General features: G+C 35.5%; 1 long non-coding RNA gene across 2 annotated transcripts in view; it reads left to right on the top strand.

The window, feature by feature from the left end:
- LOC108535416 (uncharacterized) overlaps nt 1-11,118 on the top strand; it is a 28,502-nt gene extending 17,384 nt beyond the window's left edge. Inside the window, exons 2-4 of one of the 2 annotated variants that reach the window (XR_001887224.1) lie at nt 9,288-9,424; nt 9,918-10,050; nt 10,981-11,118. This is a non-coding gene — a long non-coding RNA (uncharacterized LOC108535416). Of the gene's footprint in view, nt 1-9,287; nt 9,425-9,917; nt 10,593-10,980 lie in introns of those variants that run through there. The other variant, XR_001887223.1, reaches the window with a different exon arrangement.
- Nucleotides 11,119-12,693: the final 1,575 nt, after the last annotated feature.

Below are 12,693 nucleotides of genomic sequence, written 5' to 3'. Positions count from 1 at the left end.
CAGAGTGGTGCACTTTATACCTAAAGTGTGGCTTTTTATCCCTAGCCCCCTTCCCACCCTCATACTTTTGAGTCTCTGAAGTCCATTATGTCACTCTGTATGCCTTTATTTACTCATAGCTTAGATCCCACTTATAAGTGAGGGCATATGGTTTTTGTTTCCAGTCCTGTGTTACTTCACTTAGAATACTGGCCCACAGCTCCATCTAAGTTGTTGCAAAAGACATTATTTCGTTCCTTTTAATGGCTGAGTAGTATTCCATCGTGCATATATACCACGTTTTCTTTATCCACTCATTAGTGGATAGGCATTTAGGTTGGTTCCATATCTTTGCAATTGTGAATTGTGCTGCTATAAACATATGTGTGCAAGTGTGTTTTTCATATAATGACTTTTCCTTTGGGTAGATGCCCAATAGTGGGATTGCCAGATTGAATGATTGATCTGCTTTTAGCCATTTAAGGACTCTCCATACAGAAAAACAGATTAATTATTTAAGCATTCACAAACTTTTTTTTCTCTAATTTTATACAAATCTGCTATAACTGTTTCATGTGCTACCTGTCTGTTTTATTCTCATTCCTCTTATTTCCCCAGCATTTTTTTAACAACACTGAGTAGTTGGTATTTGAAAAACTTTCCATCAGTCGGGAAAAAATAATTCTTTTAGACAAGGAGACATGCTATTATATTTGGAATAAAATTGAAAGCAAAATTATATGAATTAATTGATGTTACAAAAGGACATAAATGGATTGTTTATTGCACCTTTCTTTCTGCGACCACTTCCAAGGTCCTTTTGTTCTTCATAATAAGACAAAAATAAAAGTTTAATCAATAGGAATGAGCTTGGTTCCAAGATAAGAGTTAACCTTGGATTTGAATGATTCTATTGATTTGGCGTTATGAACCTGAGGCAGGATTTCATCTAAGGATTGGGGTGTACTTTAGTTTAAAATGAATGCTTCTTAAGTTGTTGGCAAATAGACAGGAATTGCCAATAAACTTGACTGAGATGGGCTCAAACAATAGCTAAGCTCATAGAAAGATAATAACTCAGATAAATATAGGAGTCAGAAAATGTTCCCTTTAAAAAAACCTTTCTACACTGTAATTATCAAAATAAATATCACCAGTTATGAGAAGTGAAGCTAACCAAAATACCTCAAGGACACTTATGACCTTCACTGTGGAAAATAGGAGCGTAGTCTTAGTTTTTTCTTTCCCTTAAGAACTATATTCTTCTTTTTACCTACTCTCACTTTCAATTTCTATAATCTAAAACATCAAATATAATCTAAAACATCAAATTCACCTGCAAGAAAGTCATGTTTTTGGCAGCTTCTTAACTTCTTAAATAACTTGTTTAAGAGGTTCTGACCCTGAAACCTTAGAAAATGACAGTGGTTAGTTGATTAGGCATAGGGGTGTGGAGGGCAGGGGGAAGACTACACGAAACATTGTAACCTCACACCCAGGCCTCCCTCCACTTCCCCAATTCCCCATTTGTCATACCACCCCATTGTAGATCTAGTTCAACCAACGAAATAATCAGGTTATTGCAGAGGGAAGGAAGTTTACTACTGGAAATAAGCAGATTTGTTTTAAATGTTTTGATGAAGCTTCCTGAGGTTTTAATTCAAGTTGATAGTATATTCTATTTTGTTTTATTTTATTGCCTGCTAGAGGTTAGGGATGCAATGTTGAATAAGGTGTGGCCCCTATTCTTAATTTAATGGTAGATCTAGACATGAAGTAGTTACTATACAACATGGTAAATTCTATGACACTTTGCGAAGTGTTCTGAAACTATAGTGCTAAGAACAACTAACTCTGCCTTAGGGTAACAAGATATTAATTTAATATAAAAGTAGGTTTTATAGTATTTTGGAAATCTGTTGACATAGTGAAAACTAATTTAAGGGAAAAAAGGCCTCTTCCAAAAATAAGAAGCCAAAATGCAAGGATATGAGAAAACAGATCAATTGATCTAATATCAGCAGAAACAGGCAGGTATAACAAAAATGAGATGTGTAACACCCTATAATTACAACATGCAAATGAGGGAAGCCTAGGTGTGCATCTTTGCAATCTCTGGTCAAGAGAAGAAACACAGCTGGGTGAGGTGGCTCATGCCTGTAATACTACCAACATTTTGGGAGGCCGAGGCGGGTGGGTCATCTGGGGTGAGGAGTTTGAGGCCAGCCTGGCCAACATGGCGAAAACCTGTCTCTACCAAAAATACAAAAATTAGCCGGGTGTCGTGGCATGTGCCTGTAATCCCAGCTACTCAGGATACTGAGACAGGAGAATCACTTGAACTTGGGAAGCAGAGGTTGCAGTGAGTACACCAGTGTACTCCAGCCTGGGTGAAGGAGTGAGACTCTGTCTCAAAAGAAGAAGGAGGAGGAGGAGGAGCAGCAGCAGGAGGAGCAGGAGCAGCAAAGAGAGGAGCAGTTTTTGATTTTGTTTCTTTCTGTATGGATACATATATTTAAGCCTACACATTTGAGAATTTTTTGGGTACTGCAAACCTGTGGCACTCTCACTGACTCTGATGAAGTCAGTGTAGGTAATCACAAGAATACCAAGCCATGTTGCCACATTTGTTCTCCTAGTCAGTGTCAATGAATAGAAGAAACACTTAATTGGAGGGAAAAAGCCAAAGCTATACAAGGAGACAACAGAAGGAAGTGAGAAAAGTTCACAATAGAAGTAGCCTTTTCCAGGTGTGCAAGCAATGAAAAATGTATTCCAGGAAAAGCAAACTGTAAGTGCAAAGGCTCAGGAGCCTAGGAAGATTATAGTGAATCTGATGAACAGGAAGTTGACTGAAGGAGCTAGAGTTGCAGCCATCATCTCCAGAGTCATTGGTAAAGCTACAGGGCATGACATTTTGTACATCACTACTCTTTGAACTAATCTTCAACTTGATAAATTGAGTCAAGACTGTGTATAAATTTCGGGAATTCAGGGGAGCAGAGTGAAATCTCTGATACTGGATTAATTTTTAGATCATTTGAAGATCTGTTTAGAGGTCCCAAAGTAGGTATATGAGCTCATGGGGATTGGCTTTATCTCTTCACTTGTCCTGGTTTTCTTTTACTGGTACCCATTTATCTCTTCACTATTAGAAGCCACTTGACTTTAAGTGCCAAAATAGCACTAAATAAGAAGAAATAACAAGATGCATCACTGCTTTAAATTCAAAAGAGCTCTAGGTTGAAGCTATTATAATTTACATAGTACAGCTCATTTGAGAAGTTTATATTAAATTTGATATGATTTCCTTGTTTTTATTTCTGTTTCCATCATATATGCTATGATAAAATGCATACCATAGTAAACTATATACTATAATAAAGTTATGGTTTTCATTGCTGATTTTGATTTCTTATGATGAATATGTCTTAGATGAAAAAAGAAAGAAAAACCAATGATATTCTAACACAAAAAATAAAGTTACAGAAAGTTCAAATCCTAAGTTTTCTACTGTTGCAAAACATTACCACAAACTTAGCAGTTTAAAATGTCATGCACTTATTATCTCTCAGTTTCTGTGGGTAAGGAATCCAGGCACAGCTTAGCTGGGCACCTGCTCTGGGTCTTACAACGCTGCAGTGAACCTGTCAGACAGAGCTGCAGCCTCATCTGAGGCCTGCCTCCTCTTCCAAGCTCACTGGTTGTTGGCAGAATTTGATTTCTTATAGCTGAAGGACAGATTCCTCAAATCCTGGAGGCCGTCTGACATTCCTTGCCATGTAGCTCTCCCTACAACATGGCAGTTTGCTTCTTATAGGCCAATAGGTGAGTGTCTGCTGCTGCTTTGAGTGTCTTTTGAGAATTCATCTGATTAGGCCAGGCCCCATCCAGCATAATCTCCCTTTTGATTAACTCAAAGTCAACTAATTAGAAACCTTAATTACATCTGCAAAAATCCCTTTACCTTTGCCATACAATATACCCTCATTGAAGGGAATGATATCCCATTCTATTCACAGAAACCGCCTACCCCAGTGGGGAGGTATAAAAGGATGTGGACCAGTGGAAGCCATGTTAAAATTTTGTCTACCATATGTTAATCATATATTACATACATTTTTTTCCTATTCTCACAAAGATACTGAGAAATTTTTTACCTTAATACTATTTAAGCCTTAGATTCTATCACAGCACTCTCCAATAGAAATATAAACCACAAATGTGACCCATATATGTAACTTTAAAATTTTTAGTAGCCAAATAGGAAAAAAAGCAACAGGTGAAATCAATTTTAATATATTTTATTTAATAAATATAGCCAGAATATTATCATCTCAACATGTAACCAGTATAAAACATTATTAGATATTATGTATTTTTTTTTAAATACAAGGTCTTTGAACACCACATCTTCATTTTTGGCTGGCTGCACCTCAAGTGCTCAATAGCCAAAGGGGGCTCTTGGCTGCTGAGTTTAACTGCACATGGCTATCACATGCCTTTTCTCTTTTTTGTTTTTTAACTTTTATTTTGGGTTTTGGGGTACAAGTGAAGGTTTGTTATATAGGTAAACGTGTCACAGGGGTTTGTTGTGCATATTACTTCATCACTCAGGTATTAAGCCAATACCCAGTAGTTATCTTTTCTGCTTCTCCCCCTTCTCCCACCCTGTCCTGTCAAGTAGACTCCAGTGTCTGTTGTTTCCTTTTTTGTGTTCATAAGTCCTTATTATTTAGCTCCCACTTATAATGGAGAACATGCAGTATTTGGTTTTCTGTTTCTGCGTTAGTTTGCCAAGGATAATAGCCTCCAGCTCCATCTATTTTTCCCAAAAGACATTATCTCATTTTTTTTATGGCTACATAGTATTCCAAGGTGTATATGTATCATATTTTCTTTATCCAATCTGTTATTGATGGGCATTTAGGTTGATTACACGTCTTTGCTATTGTGAATAGTGCTGCAGTGAACATTAATGAGCATGTGTCTTTATGATAGAATGATTTATATTCCTCTGGCATATACCCAGTAACGGGATTGCTAGGTGGAATGGTAGTTCTCCTTTTAGCTTTTAAGGAATTGCCATACTGTTTTCCACAATGTTTGAATTAATTCACACTTCCTCCAACAGTGTGTAAGTGTTCCCTTTTCTCCACAACTTTGCCAGCACCTGTTATTTTTTGACTTTTGAATAATAGCCATCTGACTGGTGTGAGATGATATCTCATTGTGGTTTTGATTTGTATTTCTCTAATGACCAGTGATGTTGAGCTTTTCTTCATATGCTTGTTGGCTGCGTGTATGTCTTCTTTTGAGAAGTGTCTTTTCATGTCCTTTGCCCACTTTTTAAGGGGTTATTTTTCTCTTCTAAATTTGTTTTAAGTTATTTATAAGTTACTTATAGATTTGTAAGATGCTTACGTTGCAAATATTTTCTCCCATTCTGTAGGTTGTCTGTTTACTCTGTCAGTAGTTTCTTTTGCTGTATCACGTGCCTTTTCAACAATATCCACCAGGTGTCACAACAAATTTACCGCTCTAAAGCAGCACACCAACCCCGTTCTTCTCTTCGTGACAAGAGTTAGGATTCTCTTTGTATTCACATATTTTCTACTTTCCACATATTTGGTATTTCACTTAAAATTTTTTCCTGGATAATTAAGAAATTAAGCAATGTGAAGTTTACTACTTAAATAATCAAATTTGAATGCAAAACTACTTGTATATCTGATACACCATTCCTTAATTTTTCTGTAATTTCATCCTAGATGATCTGCCTGGTGAGAAGGCAAATAATTGTGAATTACATGAGCACTCAATACTTAACAACATAATAATAATTATTTTAAAGTTAGATCATTTCAGATACCCAAGGAGTTTTCATAACCTCGGAAGCAATTAAATGGTTTTCTTTTTACCATCTCAAATTGTTTAATAGAATATACTAAAATAGAAACCCAAAGGTTTAAAAGTAACAAAATGTTCTGTTACAAAACTGCACACTGTTATTGCAATCTACTGATTGCCAAGGGAGGTTTCTACTTCTTACATACACAGTGAGCTCTGATGGGAGTATGATGTTTGCATTTAATCACAGTTATTAATTTACATTTGCTTATTTGTAGGTTGTGATACAATTTCCTTTTATATGACAGAAAAACTGCCTTTGTTTTTAATATTTTTTGGTTTTAACTTTTATAGTCTTTCACGTTAGGTATCTTCTAGGTAAAATTAAGTATAATTTAGAGACTGAGTTTCCTCAAATACTTTCTTCTTTTAGAAAATCATTAGTTTATAAAATTTAAGAAAGTATGTACAGATGCCATACAGAATGAATCATGAATGGAAAGAAGATTGAAATGTGAGTTTTTATCGCTAACTTCCATAAAATGAGTATAGTTTAGTTTTATATCAATAATTATATCAATAATTAAGCTTTCTCTTTGTCCTGTTAGTTTCAACCACATGGTGTGTAAGATAATAATAAACTCGATTCTAGTGAGAAACCATAGTTATTTATCTCTGAAGGATTTGTACTGTCAATTAGGTTCAGAAGAAAAGAATCAGATTTGGCATCTTAACTCATATATTAAAGAGAGAAGTGACTAGTGTTGTAGCCATAACTATAGAAGAAGATGGAAAAATCATTAAGTGAAAGTGTGCAAATAATATTTTAAATAAAAACATAAAATCTTAAATTAGGATAATGTATACATTTATTTGCCTTCTGTTTGAATAAAGCTTTCAAAACACATCCGAGAAAATTAACCACATATGTAAGTCATATTTCTAAGTGAAATAATCAAATACATGCAATTAATATTTGTTTGCTGCTCAACTGTTTACATGTTTTTTGGATTTCTTTTGTGAAGAAATTTTTGCAAAGGCTGAGGGTTTAATTTGTTTATTCTTTTTGAAGCACAATGCTCACACAGTCCAAGAGATGGCAGCCAATACCTTTTGTAAAACAAATGACTTGTGTTGATACTTCATTGTGGCAAATGCAGGTACTTTATTTTAATAACATCAACACTGAAGCAATTATTAAAAGAATGAAAATTGCTGAAATTCTAAATGAAAATCACGGAAATTCTAAATTGCTAAATTCTAAATTCTAATTTTTGTATGTGTGCTTTAAAGAGATTGCTCAGAGTATTTTACAAGGTAAACTGAACAGATTTCTCTCTCTCCTTTTTTTCCACTGAGTTCAGAGCCGTGGTTTCTGCCAGAAGATTAACCTAGATTTACTTATAGAATAGTAGACTTAAAGAATAAATTGTAATATCAATAATTATTTCAGAAGCATTAAAATTAAATACATAAAATATTAATAACATTATTTATTAATAGAGTGTTTGTCAGAACTGATGACTGAGTTTTTTTTTTTTTTGGAATATCATAGTTACTTTTTTTGTTAGACTCCTAATTAAAATCAAGTCATTTTTATGATAGATAGGAGGGATTCTTCACAATGTAAGAAAAGAAAAGCAAATAAAGTGAATATTTTATTTCTACATTTGTTTTAAGGAGGTATTTAAATTCTGAATATATTACATTGTGTAATATTAAGCTGCTTTGTTATGGGATTCTTCAGGCTAAGGGAAGACATTAAGGAAAGCCACTGTCTTGTTTTAGGCTATCTAATCAATTACAGTAACGGGCCCAGGAACTCAGCTTTCCTAAATTCCAAAATTCAAATACAGAAACCTTTATATTAGTGTGTTAGGTTTGTAATGTTGTACAACAAATTGCCACAAACTTTACTGCTTAAAGAAACAGCCATTTTCCCATACTTCTATAGGTCAGAAGTCTGACTACCGCTTAGCTGAAGGTCCCAGAAAGCTAAAATCAAGATGTTGTCTTGGCTGTCTTCTTGTCTGGAGCTCATGTGGTTGTGGCAAGATTTAATTTCTTGTGGTTGTAGTACTGAGGTCCACATTTCCTTGCTGACAGTCATCTAGGGGCTGCTTTCCACTCCTAGAGGCCACCTGCATTCTTTGCCCTGTGGCCTCCTGTATATTCAAAGCCAGCATTAGATAATCTCCCTGACATGGAGTCCTCTGATGCTTTGAATCTCTTTTATCAGGAAGAACCTGTTTCCCTTTTAGGGCTCATGTGATTAGGCCAGACTCTGCGATTGTAATCTTTCTACTTTAAGGTCAACTGATTTGGGAGCTTAATTACATCTATATAATGCTTTCACACTAGTACCTAGGTTAGTGTTTGATTGAATGAGAAGTGTGTGTATATACCAGGGACCTGAAATCTTAGAATTCTGCTTACCACAACCAGACTGTAGATTGTAAACACCATTTTACTTAGAAAATACATAGACGTTTTCACATTGGAGTGGTTAATTCATCATTAGAGAGGGGCTTTATTCATTTTTTGGTGTTAATGCACCACTTATTTTCTAAGTAAGTTTGTTCATACCAATAGCTCACTAAAGAAAAGAGTGATAAAAAATAATCTGGAATGACCCATAAAAATAACTTGCAAATACAACTGAGGATTTGAGACCCCTAATCTTGCAGATAACCAATTTTTAAAAGTTTTTTTCTAGTACCACTTCTGAACTACTGGGAATTTATGTCAAAAATAATGTCACAGGAAAACTTCTCCAGTACTTTTATAGTCAGATTTGGGAACAACTGTAATCTTAATATTATCTTATTTTAACTTGTCCAAGGCCCCTATGACCTAGTAGTACAACCACAGCTAAAACTTTGCTTTCCAGACATTCAGGTCTAATTCTTTTTATACTGCCTACTGTGCCTGGTCTCCCATCAGTGGGAGAAGATAAGGCAAATCTACATCTCTCCAGAGATTGCTATAAATGGATACTAAAGGACTGGCAAACTCTCACAACTACCTGTTAATGGTATATTTTAACTGGAGACTTTCTGAACTAGGATTCTGTTTCAGCTATCCATTGCCACAATAATGCTATGAAATAAGCAATCACAAAATAGCAATGACATAAAACATGTACTGATTTTTTGCTTACGAATGTATGGGTAGGCTGGTTGGGTCTACTTAATGCTAGCTGGGCTCACTCATGGGTTGGTGGTCCAATCCTATTTGATTAGCAACTTAAAAAATTTTTGGTTTATTTATTTGTTTAGTGATAGGGTCTTACTCCATCACCCAGGCTGGGGGTGCAGTGGAGTGGTCACGATTCACTGCAGCCTCGACTTCCCAGGCTCAGGTGTTTCTTCCACATCAGGCTTCTGAGTAGCTGGGATCACAGATGCATGCCACCAGGCTGACTAACTTTTGTATTTTTTTTTTTTTTTTTTTGGTAGAGATGGGGTTTCTCCATGTTTCCCAGGCTGGTCTCAAACTCCTTGGCTCAAGCAGTCTGCCCACCTTGCCTCCCAAAATGCTCCTCCAAAAAAGGAGTGTGCCACCATGCCCAGCCTGAGCAACTTTTATTTTTAAGGTAAGCAACTAAAGATAAACAGTTTGGATTTTCATAAAGGAAGAAAGTGAATACTAGAAATTACAGTCTGATAAATGGATCATGAGCAAAATGTTGAGGGTCCTGTTAACCAAGCCATGGAGAGAGGCATAATTGTCCCAAAATCCATTCATACCAAATTAGCCGTTCTTATATCCACCTCCTTACCCCTTGCTCTTAGGGATTGAAAAAGAATATTCCATGCTGCAAAGTGCATGGTGTGGTGTACAAAAAAATCCTGACGACGTTGAAATTTGTCTCTCCGATATGGAAAAGACAAAAGCAACCTAATAACCGTAATGCTTTGATTGCATATAAACATATGACAACAATGATCATCTCCAAGATTAAGTTGGATGTAGCCAAATGATCACACACCCTAATCATAATGTCTTTTCAGAGGAGAACATTTAAAATAACAACCAATCACTTAATGATACTATTTTTGTCTCATGTTGATATATTTATTCAACAGACCTTTATTAAATTCACTTCCTGGGAGCCAGACTGTGATGGATGCTGGAAATATAAAAATGAATAGAACCCTGAACTTTGAAGATTCAATATCTAGGGGTGGTGTTAAAAACCTGAGTAGTTACAGCAACATTGTAAGTGTTTTAATAATCAAATGAAAACTATATGTTAATAAAATACTTCTAATAAATATAATAAATCTAAAAAGGGCAACAGGAATACAGAAGAGGCGACAGTTAATTTTGTCTTGAAAAGTTGGAAATTTTGGAAAAAATCCAAAAAATATAGGAAAAAAAGCATGAAACCATGTAGAAACATTTTACTGTCTTGGAGCATGGATTGTAAAAAGACACCTATAATAGCAGGAAAAGGACCAGCCTGTGAAAATCTCACACCTTGAGATAGATTTATGTCCTCTGGCACTGGCAGATGATTTAGTCCTGCTAGAAAATGATGTGCATCATGTGAGACAGAAAGGGTTGTGGGAGTTGTGGCTAGAAAGCAGGTACCAACAGTAAGCTTGTTAAAGAGTTGGGCTTACTTAACAGTAAGCTTGTTAAACAGTTGGGCTGCAGTTTAATGATGTTAAGATAGAATTACTGTCTTTGAGAACAAGATAGTAGGTAGTAGAAGGGCCTTATATACTAGGGATCTTATTTTATGAGAAATAAGGAACCATTACAGAATTTTAAGTAGATGAATGACGTAGTTTAATTTCTGTTATAGAAACATTACTCTAACAGCAGAGAAGAGGTTGAGTTAGAGAAAAAGATGGGAGGTAGGGAGGATACTAAATTTGTGTAAGTGATGAGTTGAACTAAAGCAGTGGAAGGTGAATAAAGAAGAGGGAGTGGTAAACTGAGTTTGGAAAATCCTCTAGTCTTAGGAGGGAATCTCAGATAACTACTAGCTTTCTTGCTCAAGTGACTAGTTAGATGATGGTGCTACTAACTGCTTAGTTGGTTATGTACTGTACTGTACATAGGGAATCTTATTTTTGGTATAAAATAATAAATTTATTTAGAAGATGGCTGATTTTGAGTTATTTGTGAAATATACTAAAGGAGCTGTTCAGTGCTGGAAAATACAGACCTGGAGCTGAATATAGACTTGGGAATCATCACCATGTAACTGGTTATTGAAACCTGTAACATTCCATTACTTAGAGGCCTTGCAGAATTGTAAAAAAAATCAAAGACAGAATCAAGGTGAGTGTGTCCATTAAACATAGAATATGTCCATTGTTCCACAGAACATTGGTGAAAATGTTCTGAAGCCTAATGTGAATGTTTCAAATACGTATGCTGCATTCAGTATTTATATGCTTCCTTTTCCTAATATGGAGCTACCAACTTTAAATAGTAAAAAAGTTAATTTGAAAAAAATCCAAATAGGAGTCACATATTATTTCTTTCAAGACATATTTGTAGCTATAAATTGAAAAGTATACTCTAGTCTGGGTGTGGTGGCTCATGCCTGTAATCCCAACACTTTGGGAGGCTGAGATGGGCGATCACCCAAGGCCAGGAGTTTGAGACCAGCCTGGCCAACATGGTGAAACGCCGTCTCTACTAAAAGTACAAATTAGCCAGGTGCAATCCCAGCTACTTCGGAGGCTGAGGCAGAAGAATCGCTTGACCCCGGGAGGTGGAGGTTGCATTGAGCTGAGATGCTGAGATTGTGCCACTGTACTCCAGCCTGGGGGACAAAGAGACTCTGTCTCAAAAAAAGAAAAAAAAGAGAGAGAAAAAAAAAAGAAAAGTGAACTGTAAAACAAAATTGTGGAAAATTATTATATTAGTATTTTGTTGAATTTTCTTTTCTTTTTTAGAGAAAAAGTCTTGGGTCTGTCATCTGGGCTGTGATCATAGCTCATTGCAGCCTTAAACTCCTGGGCTCAAGGCGATCCTCTGCCTTAGCCTCTTGAGTAGTAGAGACTACAGGCTTGAGCCACCATGCCTTGCTAATTTTATTTTATTTTTGATAGATAGGATCTCACTATGTTGCCCAGGGTGGTCTTGAACTCCTGGTCTCAAGCCATCCTCCCACCTCAGCCTCCCAAAGTGTTAAGATTTATAGGCACAAGCCACCGTAACTGGCTATAACTATTTTTCAGTGGGGTTAATGGACATGCCATTTTAGCTTGTGAAGTCTTAATATCTAAGCAGTATTTTACAGAATTTTATAAGGCATAAAAATATTTCCAATAGCACCACTTCAAATTGTTCTTCCACAATACATTTAGGATTTTAGTTAATGAATAACCTGATGTTGATGAGTATAACTGGTAAATACTGCATTTATTTCTTCTTAAAGATTCCTGTGTCTCTGCAGGCTGGGTTAAATCCCTTTTCTCTAGTTAATATATGACTAGAATATCCTTTTATCATGGCACTTATATTATTACTTTGAAATGCTCTATTTGCATGTCTATCACCATACACATCCTTATGTGAGTAATATATAAAACTGAAATTCAATTTCATGAAATAATATTTATATTTGTAATAAGTAATGTAAAATAAGTAATATTTGCTTGTAAAAGCAAATATTTTCCATGCCATTCCATGTCATTCCATCCTTTCCATCCCATTAGAAACATCAGTGCAATATAAAATACTGATTTAACAAATCTCTAATTTGTGTCAAGCTGTGGTTTGAAAAAAAAGTCCTAAGGCATATCTCTCTTATCCTTGTATCTCTGGTGTTTAGCATATAATCTGGTACTATTGATTGATGACAGTCCCATGGAATTTTTTGAGTACTGCAGATGTAAA

The sequence above is a fragment of the Rhinopithecus bieti genome, unplaced genomic scaffold (assembly GCF_001698545.2).
Source record: "Rhinopithecus bieti isolate Rb0 unplaced genomic scaffold, ASM169854v2 scaffold_12512, whole genome shotgun sequence".
Taxonomy (NCBI): Eukaryota; Metazoa; Chordata; class Mammalia; order Primates; family Cercopithecidae; genus Rhinopithecus; species Rhinopithecus bieti.
The sequence above is the reverse complement of the archived record's forward strand: the minus strand, read 5'-3'. Positions and strand labels throughout refer to the sequence as shown.